Here is a 6,430-nt window from a genome sequence, read left to right as displayed (position 1 = left end):
AGAAAGAAGGCAAAATTGCAGTCATTTACATTGACAAGTATAACTTAAAGGGGTGGCCCTCGAACTGGTCTGAAAATCAAAATTGGAAGAGGGTTTCAGGTGTTTAGAAGGGTTGGATCACGGTTCTTGATGACTTTTGTCATGGCACTCGGGTTGAGGTGGGGAATGACAACACAATTCTGTTTTGGCAGGACTATTGGTGGGAAGATGGGCAGCTTAGGGATGTATTCCCTAACCTATACGACGCCACAAAAAGAAGATTTGCCCGGTTATTGAACTATGGTGAAGGCACTTGGGACTTGGTACTAAGGAGAAACCCTTTAGATTTAGCCTTTGATCAATGGTCTATACTCATATGTAAAGTCGAGATTTTATTGAGGCCTCAAAGAGAGGACGAAGTGAAGTGGAGGTTTTCTGGTGATGGTGCTTTCAAGACATCATCCTTTTACTTGGCGTTGTCCTTCCTGAATATGCAATGGCTGCCAAAGAAAGCACTCTGAAGGGGTGGTCTACCACTTCGGGGATCACTCATGGCTTGGCAAATAGTACATGGGCGTGTTAATAGCTAAATCAGGTTGAAAAATAGAGGTTTTCACCTTGCAAGCATGTGTGTATTATGTTGTAAACAGGAGGAATCACTTACTCACCTGTTTCGAGAATGTGAATTCTTTAGAACCTTGTTGAATCAAGCCTGGGGAGACTTTAATCTACATTGGGACGACCTAAATTTCCCTAGGGATATGCAGTTGCACCACACTTAGCTTGGAAGGGCAAAAAATGGATGTTTATCTGGAGAGTTTGGGTTTTATCGGCGGGGATGTTAATCTGGTCCGAAAGGAACCAGCATCGGTTTTGTGATAGTAAGGTTGATCATGCAGTTATTTATGCTCCGCCCGGAGAGGAAGTAACATCTAGAGCTCGTCAAAAATGGTCAGGAAATCCAATTGATTGGATCGGGAGACACCGAGTCATCAACTAGTGGGTTGGATTTTCTGTCACAGGAAATAGTCTCTGGGGACCTTTTAGATGTTTTATGGAACAGATTTTTTGTTCTTGTTTGTGTGTGTGTGCGTGTGCGTGGTGTGTGTGTGTCAGCCTCACGGGGGGTTAGTCTGTGTATGTAAGTGTGTGTGTGTGTGTGTTTGTGAATCTGTCTAGGAGTACTTCTTGTGTGCAGACCAGATGCATCTACCGTTGTTGGCACTCTCCTACGTACGTTCTGCAGGGAGCTGGTCGAATATTCAGGGAAGGGCAAGCACAACTTCCGGGGATAGCAGAGGAACCAGTCTGAATTTGCAAGATGTGGGCAGTTAGATGGAATTGGTCCCTGCTACCGCTGGTTGAGTTCAATGTTGGATGGCTTCAAGCGGAATTGAGCTTCTGCCACGAACCATCATGTTCATGAAACTCGACTCACCATTACAGGAGCACAAGTTTGAGAGACGCAGACAGATTTTATTGCGGGAACTTTCAATCAGACGGATGCTCTGCAATCTTTTGGAAGCTGCTTGGATGTATAGTTTGGCTCCAGAGCAGTCGAATGTGGTTGTTTAACTGGGTCTTCTGCAGCTGCTAATGCTTTTTTCAGTAGTTGTTTGGAATCAGTGGGTTGTAGCTGTGTTTTCTCTTTTTTTTTTTATGTTCTGTCTTATGTTACTGCATGTGATATCTCATCAACTGCAGTGTCACTATTATGCTGAATTCGTTCTATATTTTATTGGATTTTACTTCTTAAAAAAAAAACTATGATTTTTGAAGCACAGGGCATGTGTGAAGATGCTTGAGATAAACACCAGATCAAATTCCATTACTTTCAGGATGTACCCCACCTCTTTTACTGGTTAGTCCCTATAAGGCATGGCAGTCAATGGACTACCGTGGTTCACTTCATAAAGGGTGGGCCCTTTAAGTGACCCATGTCTCTGGGAAGGTTCCATGTCATTAAGAAAAAAGAAAACATGATTTTCAAAGCATCCTAATGAAAAACCTGACAAAAGGGGTCCTGATGAACGCATTCCTCTTCTTGGTGTAGATTCAATTGACATATTCAATAGAAAGTGGGGGCAGCCTACTTAGTGCTGTTAATGATTTGGATCCAGGTCAGATGGTAGTGGTATAGCTCTTTCCCAAGTAGGGAACATGCCCTTAATTCCCTAGTCCTACAACAGCACCAAAAATTGAGCTTACATAAAGCATGTGACAGATACTGTCCTTGAAAATTTTGGTCAATCTATAGTTCTATACAAGTGAATTACTCCTTCAGTAGCATGCAGCAAAGCTTGAAGAATTGCCTTTTGGTGGTGGTGTGGAAAGAGAGATTTTCTGCCCTTTTCTCGTCTACTTTCCAGGCTTTTGTTGAGCTTTTGCTCAAATATTGAAAATTTCTCCCTTGCCTTCTTTTCATGTTCATGTTGGATTTTGTGAAGCTTTGAGTTGCAAATGTGTCATTAATGACCTCTCTCTCTCTCTCTCTCTCTCTCTCTCTCTCTCGTGTGTGGTATATACCTAGTAGAGCAGTGCACATCTTAAAACTTAACAACTGAACAAACTGTGGGATCAGGATATAGATAAGAATGCTGCTGTGCTTGGGGGGTGGTCCATTTTTCTTATGTATGAGCACATGCACTCATTTATTAGAGATGCCACCAACCGCTTACCTAACTCCCATTTGGGCACGAATCCTCACTTTTAAATGGGACTCACCCAAATGGGTCGGGTACAATTTGTGGGTCCCATTGGGCCAATTTGGTCATGATGGTTCATTCCTGATCACGTGAGAAGATTAGGCCACTCAGTTGAGCCCCTAAACAGTTAAAAAATGTGGCATCCTTAGAGGGTTGGTTAGGCTAGTAGGGATGGATTGCACATATCTTTGAGATTACCAATAAAGCTAAGGGACTTTCCAAGGCCACTTAAGTCCAAGGCAAAGGGAGGGGCTCAAGGAACCTGTTGTTTTCATGAAACTGGTGGACAGGAAAGGAGTTTGAGCACAACCAAGAAAGGGAGGGGGATGGGTACCCTACCCTTGTAGGTAGGGGTATCAACGGGTCTGATTTACCTGAACCGACCCATACCGGTACCCATACCAAACCCTATAGGGTCCTGATATAGTGATAAATAAGAAGACCCGATTAAGACCCGGGTCCAGACCCAAAGGTTCGATTAATACATGGAGCCCAGTATAGTTTGTGAAATTTTATACCAGACCCGGGGCCTGACCCGAGTTCCGATTAAGACCCACATTTTCAATGTAAAAATGATAAGAAAATATTATTTTGCCAGGTATGATCAGGTCTGGTTCATGTAGTTCTTATCGGGTCCGGATATGATTTCTCTTATGGTGGATCTCATTAGACCCAGGTCCAAACCTGATACCATACCCCAAAATTGGAGTCAGGTCCGGTTCCACCTGAGTCCGAACCAAACCTGACCCGTTGACACCCCTACTTGCACGGCAAAGATGGTGCTCAACAAAAAGGTGAGCCAACCACCCCACCCTCCACTGCTTGTAGGGATTGGGAGGTAGTGAAGGCACGGGTAGAAATGGCAGGAACCACTTAACTCTACTTACCTTTTACATTCTTCTACAAGGCCCAACAAACCCTAGCTCCCTCTTTAGTACAAACCCTCCTCCCTGTCATGATCAAAACAACCATAGCAACTCCAAACTTTAGTGACCCACGTAAACAAAAATATGCATCCAAGTTTTGGAGGGTTGTTAATTTGTTTCAAATGATTTTCTACTGCGTATATATGTTGACCATGATTTGATCTCAAAACAACAATAACAACCTTTTGTCTGAAATAATGTCAAGGCACACTTTCCTCTTCCACAATGGCTGTATATGAGGTATGAACTTTGAAATTTCAACTTTGAAAATTAATCATAATAGTGGTAATGAGAGCAGCAACAGTAATGCATCTCTGGGCATGTGCTTGACTTTGAAAATTCTAAACCATTGCACACACAAGAGCAGCTGGAGGTTTGACAAAAGATCTACAAAATACAAAATTTCAATATTAATTACGGGGCGTACTATTGTGTCTTCACTTCTAGACAATAATTTAAACTTTCTATAGCCACAAGAAAATATATTAGTACCTATTTCGTAAACAAAAGAAAAAAGTCAAATTGTGAAATGCAATATATACATCAGTGCATGTACTCGAACTTTGACAATACTTGGGGGAAAAGGCAGGTTAAAAAAAATTAAAAAAAAAGGGAAGGGATAAAATCATAAAAGTGCTTATTCATTAATTTTTTTAGTATGGTAGCCGGAATCATGTGATGTCCTCCTATGCTTTAAAGAGATTACTTTCTACCTACTTGTGGGTACAAGTAATATTTCATGATAGCTCCACCAACCAGTCTCTCTACAAGCTTTTCTACCAACCTCCCTCTAGAACCAAAGACACATCCAAGTCAAATGCGGCTATAAATCTCTAAGGACTTCCTCCTCCCTACTTGTTTTCCTTCTGCAGCTCTGCTACAGCTACCATTACTCTCTAAGATGGGGAGGTCCCCTTGTTGTGAAAAGGCTCATACTAACAAAGGTGCATGGAGTAAGGAGGAAGATGATCGCCTTATTGCACATATTCGAGCTCATGGTGAAGGCTGTTGGCGATCGTTGCCGAAGGCAGCTGGGCTACTCCGGTGTGGCAAGAGCTGCCGCCTTCGTTGGATTAATTATCTGAGGCCGGATCTCAAGCGTGGGAACTTCACAGAGGAAGAAGATGAGCTCATCATCAAGCTTCATAGTTTGTTGGGAAACAAGTAAGGAGGAAGCCACGTATCTTTTTTCTACTTAAGATTAATTTTAATTTTTAACCCTTTATAGGCCAACAAAAGATAGGTAACAATAGGTAGCAAGGCCACTAAAAAAAGACGTAAGTTGCTCATTCCCCTTCCCCTTCTTACGACACTAACACAATAGAATAGCATCGCTGTTCCTCATAAGAGATTGAAAGAGCAGATAATTAAGTTGGGTATTCATTGTTCTTTGAGAAACTAATCATCCTTCATGAACATTTGCAGAACGAAACATGCCATCTCCTAGTAACAAACACATGATTGTAAATCATTAATCTTACTAACATCCAATGAGTGTCAAGGAAATATTTTTATCATATTGTTGATAGAAAACAAGGATCATACCAGTTTTGGAGTTGGGATAACTTTTAAAAATCATGGAAGAAAATCATAACCAATCAGTTAGGTTACTCATAGTCTTTACATCATATAAGGATTCATATTTCATATCAATTCTATTGGTTCTTCTGTTCTTGAACGGTAAATGATTGTGTTTATGATTTTCACAGGTGGTCTCTGATAGCTGGGAGATTACCAGGAAGAACAGACAATGAGATTAAGAATTACTGGAACACTCACATTAGGAGGAAGTTATTGAGCAGGGGAGTGGATCCCTCAACCCACAGGCCAATTCAAGAGAAGCCTATTTCAGAGATCACCACAATCACTTTCTGCAAAGACGAAAAGCCTGGTGGCAACGAGGAGAAGAAGAGCAATGAGAGTGAAGTGGGAGCTGATGACTTGAACCTTGAGCTATGCATAAGCCCTTCCTTCTCAACAAGCACCACAACCACTAAAGAGATGCATGTGCCTGCGTTGCAGCCTTGCGGTGCAGCAGGGTAAGGGGTATAACTGTAATGGCTTTATGGGCCCAAAAGCAGGAGTCTTAGACTTCAGAACCTTGGAAATGAAATGAGATTTTTCTTGTTCTGTGACGGAACAATTGTTGTATGGTCATCTCTCTTTGTTAATATAGAAATTCTAGTAAAACTTTTTAGTTGGTGAGATTGCCCACTTTTCGAAAAAATAGAGGTTTCATCAATCCCCCTAAATTACAAAGTTCATTCATTCATTCATGAGAGAGAGAGAGAGAGAGATTTTCAATTTTCTCCTATCATATTCACCAAGAATCACTTGGTAGTAGTGATAGACCCCATATTCATAGAGAGAGAGAGAGAGAGATTTTCAATTTTCTCCTATCATATTTACCAAGAATCACTTGGTAGCAGTGATAGACCCCCATATTCATCGGGTGGTACCGGGGGCCAATGGTGCCTGACTTGTAGGTAAGTCGTTTGGCATCAAGTGAAATGTGGACAAGTGCCTGAAATGTTTTCAAATCATAAACTCTTTCAGCTACTAAATTGATTGTCTTGAAACATTTCACTCCACATTTTCACATGTTGAACTTCTGTTGAATGAGGGCCATAATCTGATAGTTGGAAATGTAACAAGATATCAAACTGGAATATTCATGTTCTCATAGGCTTATAGGAATATACCACTTTATCTTGGTATTTCAAGTGGTTCTGCTTTTGTCATCGGCGAGCAGGAATTGAAGCTTGATACCACTCACAAGTGGTCTATCTATTACCAAACCTTATCAACTCTCAGAATGAA

At 41.4% G+C, this 6,430-nt stretch overlaps 1 pseudogene across 1 annotated transcript; it reads left to right on the top strand.

Moving 5' to 3' along the window:
* Window positions 1-4,511: 4,511 nt before the first annotated feature.
* On the top strand, window positions 4,512-5,800 carry LOC149832807 (MYB-like transcription factor 4; annotated as a pseudogene). The gene is made up of 2 exons (XR_016433134.1): window positions 4,512-4,774; window positions 5,320-5,800. The product of XR_016433134.1 is annotated as an MYB-like transcription factor 4 (transcript).
* The last annotated feature ends 630 nt before the right edge of the window (window positions 5,801-6,430 follow it).

Source organism: Nuphar pumila, chromosome 7 (assembly GCF_984573655.1).
Source record: "Nuphar pumila chromosome 7, dmNupPumi1.hap1.1, whole genome shotgun sequence".
Taxonomy (NCBI): Eukaryota; Viridiplantae; Streptophyta; class Magnoliopsida; order Nymphaeales; family Nymphaeaceae; genus Nuphar; species Nuphar pumila.
This window is presented reverse-complemented; position numbering and strand designations above follow the sequence as displayed.